Genomic DNA, 12,985 nt, shown 5'->3' with positions numbered 1-12,985 from the left:
CTGCAGGGTCGACTCAGAGAGGTCTATGCATGTGAGAGGCTGAAAGCAAGGTCGACTCGGAGCGGTCTATGCATCGGGCGCGCTTGGGGCGACTACCAGTGCCAACCCCTTATCCCGCGACGCGTCCGACAAAGAGAACGTTCCAAGGCGACAGAGGAGGTTACCAGCCGAAGGATGCAGTAGCAATAACAGGTATAGTTCCGCGGCGGCCGAGAAGACTCACCGCATAGGAATCGGGATGCGAGGCGAGGGATGCGGCGGGAAGGCCCCGACGGCTAAACGGAAGAGGCTGCAGGGCCGCCTCGGAATGGTCCAAGCATCGGATGCGATTGGGACGACTACCAGTGCCAACCCCTTATCCCGCGATGCGTCCGATACACAGATAGTTCCAAGGCGGCCGAGGAGCCTCACCGCATATCAATCGGGGTGCGAGGCGAGGGATGGGGCGGGAAGGCCCCAACGGCTAGACGGAAGAGGCTTCAGGGCCACCTCGGAATGGTCCAAGCATCGGACGCGCTTGGGGCGACTGCCAGTGCCAACCCCTTATCCCGCGATGCGTCCGATACACAGATGGTTCCAAGGCGGCCGAGGAGCCTCACCGCATAGCAATCGGGGGTGCGAGGCGAGGGATGGGGCGGGAAGGCCCCAACGGCTAGACGGAAGAGGCTTCAGGGCCGCCTAGGAATGGTCCAAGCATCGGACACGCTTGGGGCGACTACCAGTGACAGCCCCCTATCCCGCGATGCGTCCGATACGAAGATGGTTCCAAGGCGGCCGAGGAGCCTCACCGCATAGCAATCGGGGTGCGAGGTGGGGGATGCGGCGAGATGGCCCCAACGGCTAGACGGAAGAGGCCACAGGGCCGCGTCGGAATAGTCCAAGCATCGGACGCGCTTGGGGCGACTACCAGTGACAACCCCTTATCCCGCGATGCGTCCGATACGAAGATAGTTCCAAGGCGGCCGAGGAGCCTCACCGCATAGCAATCGGGGTGCGAGGTGGGGGATGCGGCGAGATGGCCCCAACGGCTAGACGGAAGAGGCTGCAGGGCCGCCTCGGAATAGTCCAAGCATCGGACGCGCTTGGGGCCACTACCAGTGACAACCCCTTATCCCGCGATGCGTCCGATACGAAGATAGTTCCAAGGCGGCCGAAGAGCCTCACCGCATAGCAATCGGGGTGCGAGGTGGGGGATGCGGCGAGATGGCCCCAACGGCTAGACGGAAGAGGCCACAGGGCCGCCTCGGAATAGTCCAAGCATCGGACGCGCTTGGGGCGACTACCAGTGACAACCCCTTATCCCGCGATGCGTCCGATACGAAGATAGTTCCCAGGCGGCCGAGGAGCCTCACCGCATAGCAATCGGGGTGCGAGGCGAGGGATGCGGCGAGATGGCCCCAAAGGCTAGACGGAAGAGGCTGCAGGGCTGCCTCGGAATAGTCCAAGCATCGGACGCGCTTGGGGCGACTACCACTGCCAACCCCTTATCCCGCGATGCGTCCGATACACAGATAGTTCCGAGGCGGCCGAGGAGGTGGGGGATGCAGCGAGATGGCCCCAACGGCTAGACGGAAGAGGCTGCAGGGCCGCCTCGGAATAGTCCAAGCATCGGACGCGCTTGGGGCGACTACCAGTGACAACCCCTTATCCCGCGATGCGTCCGATACACAGATAGTTCCGAGGCGGCCAAGGAGCCTCACCGCATAGCAATCGTGGTGCGAGGTGGGGGATGCGGCGAGATGGCCCCAACGGCTAGACGGAAGAGGCTGCAGGGCCGCCTCGGAATGGTCCAAGCATCAGATGCGCTTGGGGCGACTACCACTGCCAACCCCTTATCCCGCGATGCGTCCGATACACAGATAGTTCCAAGGCGGCCGAGGAGCCTCACAGCATAGCAATCAGGGTGCGAGGCGAGGGATGCGGCGAGAAAGCCCCAACGGCTAGAGGGAAGAGGCTTCAGGTCCGCCTCGGAATGGTCCAAGCATCGGACGCGCTTGGGGCGACTACCAGTGACAACCCCTTATCCCGCGACGCGTCCGATACACAGATAGTTCCAAGGCGGCCGAGGAGCCTCACCGCATAGCAATCGGGGTGCGAGGCGAGGGATGCGGCGAGAAGGACCCAACGGCTACACGGAAGAGGCTTCGGGGCCGCCTCGGAATGGTCCAAGCATCGGACGCGCTTGGGGCGACTACCAGTGACAACCCCTTATCCCGCGACGCGTCCGATACACAGATAGTTCCAAGGCGGCCGAGGAGCCTCACCGCATAGCAATCGGGGTGCGAGGCGAGGGATGCGGCGAGAAGGACCCAACGGCTACACGGAAGAGGCTTCGGGGCCGCCTCGGAATGGTCCAAGCATCGGACGCGCTTGGGGCGACTACCAGTGACAACCCCTTATCCCGCGACGCGTCCGATACACAGATAGTTCCAAGGCGGCCGAGGAGCCTCACCGCATAGCAATCGGGGTGCGAGGCGAGGGATGCGGCGAGAAGGACCCAACGGCTAGACGGAAGAGGCTTCGGGTCCGCCTCGGAATGGTCCAAGCATCGGACGCGCTTGGGGCGACTACCAGTGACAACCCCTTATCCCGCGACGCGTCCGATACACAGATAGTTCCAAGGCGGCCGAGGAGCCTCACCGCATAGCAATCGGGGTGCGAGGCGAGGGATGCGGCGAGAAGGACCCAACGGCTAGACGGAAGAGGCTTCGGGTCCGCCTCGGAATGGTCCAAGCATCGGACGCGCTTGGGGCGACTACCAGTGACAACCCCTTATCCCGCGACGCGTCCGATACACAGATAGTTCCAAGGCGGCCGAGGAGCCTCACCGCATAGCAATCGGGGTGCGAGGCGAGGGATGCGGCGAGAAGGACCCAACGGCTAGACGGAAGAGGCTTCGGGTCCGCCTCGGAATGGTCCAAGCATCGGACGCGCTTGGGGCGACTACCAGTGACAACCCCTTATCCCGCGACGCGTCCGATACACAGATAGTTCCGAGGCGGCCGAGGAGCCTCACCGCATAGCAATCGGGGTGCGAGGCGAAGGATGCGGCGAGAAGGACCCAACGGCTAGACGGAAGAGGCTTCGGGTCCGCCTCGGAATGGTCCAAGCATCGGACGCGCTTGGGGCGACTACCAGTGACAACCCCTTATCCCGCGACGCGTCCGATACACAAATAGTTCCAAGGCGGCCGAGGAGCCTCACCGCATAGCAATCGGGGTGCGAGGCGAGGGATGCGGCGAGAAGGACCCAACGGCTAGACGGAAGAGGCTTCAGGGCCGCCTCGGAATGGTCCAAGCATCGAACGCGCTTGGGGCGACTACCAGTGACAACCCCTTATCCCGCGACGCGTCCGATACACAGATAGTTCCGAGGCGGCCGAGGAGCCTCACCGCATAGCAATCGGGGTGCGAGGCGAGGGATGCGGCGAGAAGGACCCAACGGCTAGACGGAAGAGGCTTCAGGGCCGCCTCGGAATGGTCCAAGCATCGGACGCGCTTGGGGCGACTACCAGTGACAACCCCTTATCCCGCGACGCGTCCGATACACAGATAGTTCCGAGGCGGCCGAGGAGCCTCACCGCATAGCAATCGGGGTGCGAGGCGAGGGATGCGGCGAGAAGGACCCAACGGCTAGACGGAAGAGGCTTCAGGGCCGCCTCGGAATGGTCCAAGCATCGGACGCGCTTGGGGCGACTACCAATGACAACCCCTTATCCCGCGACGCGTCCGATACACAGATAGTTCCGAGGCGGCCGAGGAGCCTCACCGCATAGCAATCGGGGTGCGAGGCGAGGGATGCGGCGAGAAGGACCCAACGGCTAGACGGAAGAGGCTTCAGGGCCGCCTCGGAATGGTCCAAGCATCGGACGCGCTTGGGGCGACTACCAGTGACAACCCCTTATCCCGCGACGCGTCCGATACACAGATAGTTCCGAGGCGGCCGAGGAGCCTCACCGCATAGCAATCGGGGTGCGAGGCGAGGGATGCGGCGAGAAGGACCCAACGGCTAGACGGAAGAGGCTTCAGGGCCGCCTCGGAATGGTCCAAGCATCGGACACGCTTGGGGCGACTACCGTTGCCAACCCCTTATCCCGCGATGCGTCTGATACACAGATAGTTCCGAGGCGGCCGAGGAGCCTCACCGCATAGCAATCGGGTTGCGAGGCAGATTATTGGGAAGGGAACCCCCTGGGATGCGGCTCAAGCAGTGCCCAAAGGGACTGGAATGCGGAATCACATCGAGAGACCCAAATGCTATACGAGGGCTCAAATCGAATTATCGATTTGGCCACGACATGGACGCATCGGAACGACTACCTTTGCCGAACCACTCGCAATTGCATCCATACCGAAACCAATAGACATTTCCGTTAGAGCCCTCGCATAGCATTCGGGAATCTCGCATGCCCCTCTAAATCGACCAATGCTGGCGCTCAATGAAAATCCGAGCGCTACCACCGTTCGAGCGCCAGCATTGGTCGAGTTAGAGGGGCACGGGGGAGAATGCTCCAGTCAACACCTCCCCTATATAAGTTATTTGTCCGATTCTCGCACAACCGTAGTCTGCCTCGTCGAATCAAACAACGGTCCCAGATTCCGACTTCCGTTCCGTAGAGACCCAAAAGCTAGATGGAGGCTCGCAAGAAAGAGAGTCGGCGCATAGCAATCGGGTTTCTCGAACGTTTAGGGACCGAGCTCACTTGCGGATAGGGCAAAATCCGCCAAGCAACCCAAAAGCTAGACGGGGGCTCGAATCGAATCGCCTAGGCGGCCACAACAACGACGTGTTGGATCGACTACCAGTGCCAAACCATTCAGCAAGACTAGTCTGTGTCGAGGCCGGATAGAGATTCTCAGAGAGCGCCCGCATAGCATTTAGGAGACCTGCCGCGTCCCTCACACTCGACAAATGGTGGTGCACGTTTATAAATCCGAGCGATCCCAACCCTTTCAAGCACCAACATCGGTCGAGATAGAGGGGCACGGAGGGGGCTGCGTGAGACAACACAGTCCCCTATATAAGTTATTTGTCCGATTCTCACACATCCGAAGAATGGTCATCAAATCGGACAACAGCCCAAACTTCCGACTTCCGTCCCAGAAAGCCCAAGAGCTATCTAAAACGTTCATGGCCGGAACTCGATCGCGGCTATACCAGTCCGCCAAGCAACCCAAAAGCTAGACTGGAGCTCTAGTCGAATCACCTCTGTGGCCATTGCAAGGACGTGTTGGAGCGACTACCATTGCCGAACCATTCCGCAGGTCGAGTCCATACCAAGGCCGCATAGAGATTCACGATGAGCTCCTGCATAGCAATCAGGAGACTTGCCGTGTCCATCACAATCGATAAATCCTGGTGCAAGATTTTTGCATCCGAGCGCTCCAACCAGTCGAGCACCAGCATCAATCGACATAAACGGGCACGGGGGGAGGATGCTCGAGAACACTACCTCCCCTATATAAGTTATTTGTCCGATTCTCAAGCAGCCGAAGTCTGGTCATCGAATCGGGTCAAAGACCACAACTTCCGACTTTACCCACAATGCAAGTCATCGAATCGAACATCGGCCCCCGAGTCGGACTCCATGCGTATGTCAGGTCATCGGACCCAAATTCCGCCTTCCTGCGCATGGCGGGCCATCAATATCAACTCGGTCATCGGACCCAAACTCCGCCTTTTTGCGTATGGCACGCCTTCAAATCGGTCATCGGACCCAAATTCCGCCTTCCTGTGCATGGCGGGCCATCAACATCAACTCGGTCATCGGACCCAAATTCCGCCTTTCTGCGCATGGCACGCCATCAACTCGGTCATCGGACCCAAATTCCGCCTTCCTGCGCATGGCAGGTCATCGGACACAAATTCAGACCTCGCCAATATGCCTACGTATCGAATCGGTCATCGGACCCAACTTCCGACTTCATCCATACTGTAGGGTCTTTGAGGTTGGCGCGGTGCGCTCAACCCAGGGAGTCGACCCATCGAAGCATACACCTCCCCTATATAAGCTATTTGTCCGATTCCCACACCTGTGTAGTTTGCACCTCTGACCAGGACATCGACCCCAACTTCCGAACTCGACTGCAACGACGGCACCAGCGCCTTGGTGCGCACCTTGCGACGCACAGTCCCAACATTCGCCTTCCTGCACATGGCAGGTCATCGGACCCAAATTCCGACCTCGCGAGTATGCCTACATATCGAATCGGTCATCGGACCCAACTTCCGACTTCATCCATACCGTAGGGTCTTTGAGGTTGGCGCGGTGCGCTCAACCCGGGGAGTCGACCCAACGAAGCATACACCTCCCCTATATAAGCTATTTGTCCGATTCCCACACCTGTGTAGTTTGCACCTCCGATCAAGACATCGACCCCAACTTCCGAACTCGCCTCCAACGACCGAACCAGCGCCTTGGTGCGCACCTTGCAACGCACAGTGCCAACATTCGCCTTCCTGCACGTGGCAGGTCATCGGACCCAAATTCCGACCTCGCGAGTATGCCTACATATCGAATCGGTCATCGGACCCAACTTCCGACTTCATCCATACCGTAGGGTCTTTGAGGTTGGCGCGGTGCGCTCAACCCGGGGAGTCGACCCAACGAAGCATACACCTCCCCTATATAAGCTATTTGTCCGATTCCCACACCTGTGTAGCTTGCACCTCCGATCAGGACATCGACCCCAACTTCCGAACTCGACTAAAAAGACCGCACCAGCGCCTTGGTGTGCACCTTGCAACGCACAGTGTCAACATTCGCCTTCCTGCACATGGCAGGTCATCGGACCCAAATTCCGACCTCATGAGCATACCTACTAATCGAATCGGTCATCGGACCCAACTTCCGACTTCATCCATACCGTAGGGTCTTTGAGGTTGGCGCGGTGCGCTCAACCTGGGGAGTCGACCCATCGAAGCATACACCTCCCCTATATAAGCTATTTGTCCGATTCCGACACCTGTGTAGTTTGCACCTCCGCTCAGGACATCGACCCCAACTTCCGAACTCGCCTGCAACGACCGAACCAGCGCCTTGGTGCGCACCAAAAGTGCGCACTTTTGGAGGGCACTTTTGTGCGCTCCAAAGGTGCGCACTTTTGGAGGGCACTTTTCTGCGCTCCAAAGGTGCGCACTTTTGGAGGGCACTTTTTGGAGGGCACTTTTCTGCGCTCCAAAGGTGCGCACTTTTGGAGGGCACTTTTTGGAGGGCACTTTTCTGCGCTCCAAAGGTGCGCACTTTTGGAGGGCACTTTTTGGAGGGCACTTTTCTGCGCTCCAAAGGTGCGCACTTTTGGAGGGCACTTTTTGGAGGGCACTTTTCTGCGCTCCAAAGGTGCGCACTTTTGGAGGGCACTTTTTGGAGGGCACTTTTCTGCGCTCCAAAGGTGCGCACTTTTGGAGGGCACTTTTTGGAGGGCACTTTTCTGCGCTCCAAAGGTGCGCACTTTTGGAGGGCACTTTTTGGAGGGCACTTTTCTGCGCTCCAAAGGTGCGCACTTTTGGAGGGCACTTTTTGGAGGGCACTTTTCTGCGCTCCAAAGGTGCGCACTTTTGGAGGGCACTTTTTGGAGGGCACTTTTCTGCGCTCCAAAGGTGCGCACTTTTGGAGGGCACTTTTTGGAGGGCACTTTTCTGCGCTCCAAAGGTGCGCACTTTTGGAGGGCACTTTTGTGCACTCCAAAGGTGCGCACTTTTGGAGGGCACTTTTCCTGTGCTCCAAAGGTGCACACCTAGGTGAGCACCTTCGACCACACCTTGTAGCACACCAAACTCTGACTTTCGACTTCATCCGCAATGCAGGGTCTTTGAGGTTGGCGCAATGCGCACAACCAGGGGAGTCGACCCATCAAACCCAACACCTCCCCTATATAAGCTATTTGTCTGATTCTCATACATGCGTAGCCTGCAGGAGCAATTAGGACATCGACCCCAACTTTCGGCTTCTAAACGAAAACAAGGTCTTTGAGGTTGGTGTAATGCGAACAACTAGGGGAGTCAACCCATCAAACCCAACACCTCCCCTATATAAGCTATTTGTCTGATTCTCATACATGTGTAGTCTACAGGAGCAATTAGGACATCGACCCCAACTTTTGACTTCTTAACGAAAACAAGGTCTTTGAGGTTGACGTAATGCGCACAACCAGGGGAGTCGACCCATCAAACCCAACACCTCCCCTATATAAGCTATTTGTCCGATTCTCATACATGTGTAGCCTGCAGGAGCCATTAGGACATTGACCCCAACTTTTGACTTCTTAACGAAAACAAGGTCTTTGAGGTTGGCGTAATGCGCACAACCAAGGGAGTTGACCCATCAAACCCAACACCTCCCCTATATAAGCTATTTGTCTGATTCTCATACATGTGTAGCCTGCAACAACGATTAGGACATCCACCCCAACTTCTGAATTCGTCTGCGTTGACCGCACCAAAGGTGCACGCCTTGGTGCTCACCAAAATCCGACTTCCGACTTCTTCTGCTATGCGGGGTCTTTGAGGTTGGCGCAGTGCGCACAACCAGGGGAGTCAACCCACCGAATGCAACACCTCCCCTATATAAGCTATTTGTCTGATTCTCATACATGCGTAGACTGCAGCAATGATTAGGACATCCACCCCAACTTTTGACTTCTTAAACAAGACAGGGTCTTTGAAGTTGGTGCAGTGCACACAACCAGGGGAGTCGACCCATCAAACGCAACACCTCCCCTATATAAAGCTATTTGTCCGATTCTCATACGTGTAGTCTGCAGCAGCGATTAGGACATCGACCCCAACTTCCGAATTCGTTTGCATTGACCGCACCAAAGGTGCACGCCTTGGTGTGCACCCTGGAGTGCACTTTGGTGCTCACCTCGGTGCACACTTTGGTGTGCACCTCGGTGTGCACCAAAGGTGCGCACCTTGGAGCGCACCAAAGGTGTACACTTTGGAGCGCACCACATAGGGTCTTTGAGAGGTTGGCGCAGTGCGCACACCAAGGTGGGTGTTGAGGTGCGTGCCGAGGTGGGTGGGTGCTAGGGTGCGCTCCATGGTGGGTGCCAGGGTGGGTGCGTGCTAGGGTGGATTCCAAAGAGGGTCATAGGGTGGGTGCCAAGGTGGGTTGGTGATATAGTGGGTTCAAAGGTGGGTACTAGGGTGGGTTCCAAGGTGGGTCACAAGTTGGGTGCCAGGATGCGTGGGTGTTAGGTTGGGTGCCAAGGTGGGCTCCTGCGTGGGTGGGTGCTAGGGTGGGTTTCAAGGTGGACGCGAGGGCGGGTGCCAAGGTGGGTAACAAGTTGGGTGTTAGGATGGGTGAGTGCTAGAGTGGGTGCCAAGGTGGGTGGGTGCTAAGGTGGATGCCAAGGTGGTTCACAGGGTGGGTGGGTTCTAGGGTGAGTTCCAAGGTGGGTCACAGGTTCAGTGCTAGGGTGGGTGTCAAGGCGGGTGTCGAGGTGCCTGGGTGCTAGGGTGTGGATGCCAATGTGGGTCATAGGGTGGGTACTAGGGTGGGCTGCAATGTGGGTGCCAAGGTGGGTAACATGCTCGGTGGGTTCTAAATTGGGTGCCAGGGTGGGTGTGCACCCACCTTGCCCGAGGTGGGTGCCAAGGTGCCAGTGTGGGTGGGTGCTAAGGTGGATGCCAAGGTGGGTGAGAAGGTGGGTGATAGGTTGAGTGGTAGGATGGGTGGGTGCCAAGATGGGTCACAGGGTGGGTGCAAGGGTGGGTAGGTGCTAGGGTTGGTGTCAGGGTGGGTGGGTGCTAGGTTGGGTTCCAAGGTGGGTGCGAGGGTGAGTGTCAAGGTGGGTCACAGGTTAGGTGCTAGGATGGGTGAGTGCTAGGGTGCAAAGGTGCCAGGGTGGGTGCTAGGATGGGTCGATGCTAGGGTGAGTGGCAAGGTGGGTCCACAAGTGTCAAGGTGGGTGCCGAGGTGGGTGCCAAGTCGGCGACTGCTATGGTGGATGCCAAGGTGGGTCACGGGGTGGGTGCCAAGTTGCTAGGTTGGGTTCCAAGGTGGGTGCCAACGTGGGTGCTAGGGTGCGTGGGTTAAAGGGTGTGTCACAACGTGGGTGCCAGGATGGGTGCGCACCCACACTGGCCAAGACGGGTGCGGGTGCAAGGTTGGGTTCCAAGCCCGGTCACAGGCTGGGTGCTAGGATGGGTGGGTGCCAAGGTGGGCACCAGGGTGGGTGCACCCACCCTGGCCAAGGTGGGTCACGGGGTGGGTCCTAGGGTGGGTAACGGGGTGGGTACTAAGGTGCGTGCCAAGGTGGGTCATAGGGTGGGTGCCAAGGTGGGCACCAGGGTGGGTGTGCACCAACCCTAGCCAGGGTAGGTCACGGGGTGGTTGTCGGGGTGGGCGTCAAGGAGCCAAGGTGGGTGGCAAGTAGCCAAGTTGCGTGCCAAGGTGGGTGTCGGGGTGGGTGCCAAGGATCCAAGGTGGGTGCCAAGGAACCAAGGTGGGTGTCTGGGTGGGTGCCGAGGTGGGAGCCAGGGTGGGTCCCAAGGTGAGTGCAAAGGTGGGTGCCAGGGTCAAGGTGAGTGCCAATGTGGGTTCCAAGGTGCCAGGGTCAGGGTGAGTGCCAATGTGGGTTCAAAGGTGCTAAGTTGGGTGCGAGGTTGGGTGCGAGGGTGGGTGGGTGCCAAGGTGTGCTAGGTGGAAGCCCGGGTGGGTCGGCATCCCATGGGTGTCGAGTTGGGTGCCTGATGGGTGCTTCTTGTCAAGTTTTAGTCGTCGGGACTCATTTCGAGCCTTAGAGGTCGTTTCTTGTCCGGTTGCCCTGTCTTCGACCTGGGAACCCAATTTTGGTCCTCGGGTCCCATTTTTTTTTGTCTCGCATCCCACTTTTGGCCTGTGGCCTTTTCGGGGTCGATTCTCGTTTTGGGCATCAGAGCATGTTTCTTCTCCTAAAACCCAATATTTGTTTATTAAGTCTCGGAACACATTTTTGTTCTCGTGGACCCATCATGGGTCTTGGAACGCATTTGTGGTCCTTGGGTCCCATTTTGCATCCCGAAACTTGTGTTTTGGTGCTTGATCCCTATTTTGGGTGCCCACCTTGCACCAAGTGCGCACCCGGGGCAAACCGAGCGCCTTGGTGCACCGGGGCAAGATCGAGCGTGCACCCGAGGCGCCCCGAACATGCACCAAGGTGCACTCGGCCCACATGTGAGCGCAGGTCGTTGCGCCCGAGGTGGTGTGTGGGCACCGCGTTGCAGACGGGACACTGCACGCACACGACGCCCCCTCCAGGTGCACGCACGTAGGCCGGGCCGGGTGCACACCCGACGCCCTAGCAAGGTGCGCGCACCCGGGCAGGGCTCACACTTGGCGAACGGGGCGCACTTCGCGAGGGAGGGTGTGCACCTCGACGGGGGTGGGTGGCCGGGGTGGATTCGCACGTGGGTCGCGGTTTGCTAAGTACACACTGCGACAAGCTCATAACGGGTGCGATCATACCAGCATTAGTGCACCGGATCCCATCAGAACTCCGCAGTTAAGCGCGCTTGGGCCGGAGTAGTACTGGGATGGGTGACCTCCCGGGAAGTCCCGGTGTTGCACCCTTTTTTAATTTTTCGCCGGGCGTCGCAATGCTATTTGAATAAACCTTTTGCCCGTTTGCGTTCTCGTCGGGGCCGGGCCGGGCCGGGGTGCGCTGCCCGCACTACCGCGCGCGCGGGGGCGACACCGAGCGCGCACCCGAGGCACCCCGAGCACACAGGCCACGGTGCAACCCGGGCGTTGTGCGCGCACCCCGGTGCGCCCGAGGTGCTGCGCGCGCACCCAGGTGAAATCGGTGTGCACCTCGGCCAGTGCGCGCTCGGTCGAGTCGCGCACGTTGGCCAAGGTGCACGGTGATGTTTCTTACTCTAAGGTTCCGCACCAGACGCCCGGGACAGGTGAGCGAAGCTGGGCGGGGCCGGGTGCGCGGCCGGGGCAGGTGCACGCAGCTGGAGAGAGCTTTGGAGCACACTTCGGAGCGCACCAATGATGCGCTCCATTCAAAAGTTTCCTGAAAAGGCAAAAAAAGTTGAGATTATAGAATTTCCCACTTGAGAGATTGTAAAAAAAAAAAATTTAAAATGAAGGAAACGCGGGTGCCAAGGTGTGCGCAGCCCAGCCAAGGTGTGCGCACCAAGGCGCCCACCCTGGCGAAGGTGCACGCAAGGTGCGCACCCGAGGCAAACCGGACAATTAACCCAACTTTCGACTTCGCGCGCACCTTGGAGCGCACTTCGGAGCGCTCCTTGGTGCGCACCAATCTTGGGCACCTCGGAGTGCACCATGGCGCCCACCAAGGTGCGCACCCGGGGCAAACCGAGCTCCGACTTCGTGCGCACCTTGGAGCGCACGAAAGGTGCGCACCATGGCGCCCACCAAGGTGCGCAGCCCAGCCAAGGCGTGCGCATCAAGGTGCGCACCCTGGCGAAGGTGCGCACCCGGGGCAAACCGAGCTCCGACTTCGTGCGCACCTTGGAGCGCACAAAAGGTGCGCAACCCAGCCAAGGTGTGCGCACCCCGGTCAAACCGAGCTCCGAATCGTGCGCACCAGAGGTGCACGCCATCGTGCACACCTTGGAGCACACTTCGGAGCCCTCCTTGGTGCGCGCCGATGTTGCGCACCTCGGAGCGCACCCGGGGAAAACAATGCAATTAACCCGACTTTCGACTTCGTGGGCACCTCGGAGCGCTCTCGGGTTCGCACCTCGGAGCACACCGAGGTGCGCACCTTTGATGCGCTGCCTTCACCAATTTCCAGAAAAGGCAAGAAAACATTGAGAAGGTGTGCGCACCGAGGTGCCCACCCTGGCGAAGGTGCACGCGAGGTGCGCACCCGGGGCAAACCGGGCTCCGACTTCGTGCACGCCGCACCTTGGAGCACACTTCGGAGCGCTCCTTGGTGCGCACCAGGGCGCGCAACCCAGCCGAGGTGCCCACCCCGGCGAAGGTGCACGCGAGGTGCGCACCCGGGGCAAACCGGGCTCCGACTTCGTG

General features: G+C 59.2%; 1 non-coding gene across 1 annotated transcript; it reads left to right on the top strand.

The window, feature by feature from the left end:
* The first annotated feature begins 11,435 nt into the window (after positions 1–11,435).
* On the top strand, positions 11,436–11,554 carry LOC131862503 (5S ribosomal RNA). The gene has a single exon (XR_009361516.1). It is a non-coding gene; the product is annotated as a 5S ribosomal RNA (ribosomal RNA).
* Positions 11,555–12,985: the final 1,431 nt, after the last annotated feature.

This window comes from Cryptomeria japonica, unplaced genomic scaffold, assembly GCF_030272615.1.
Source record: "Cryptomeria japonica unplaced genomic scaffold, Sugi_1.0 HiC_scaffold_43, whole genome shotgun sequence".
Classification (NCBI taxonomy): domain Eukaryota; kingdom Viridiplantae; phylum Streptophyta; class Pinopsida; order Cupressales; family Cupressaceae; genus Cryptomeria; species Cryptomeria japonica.
The sequence above is the reverse complement of the archived record's forward strand: the minus strand, read 5'-3'. Positions and strand labels throughout refer to the sequence as shown.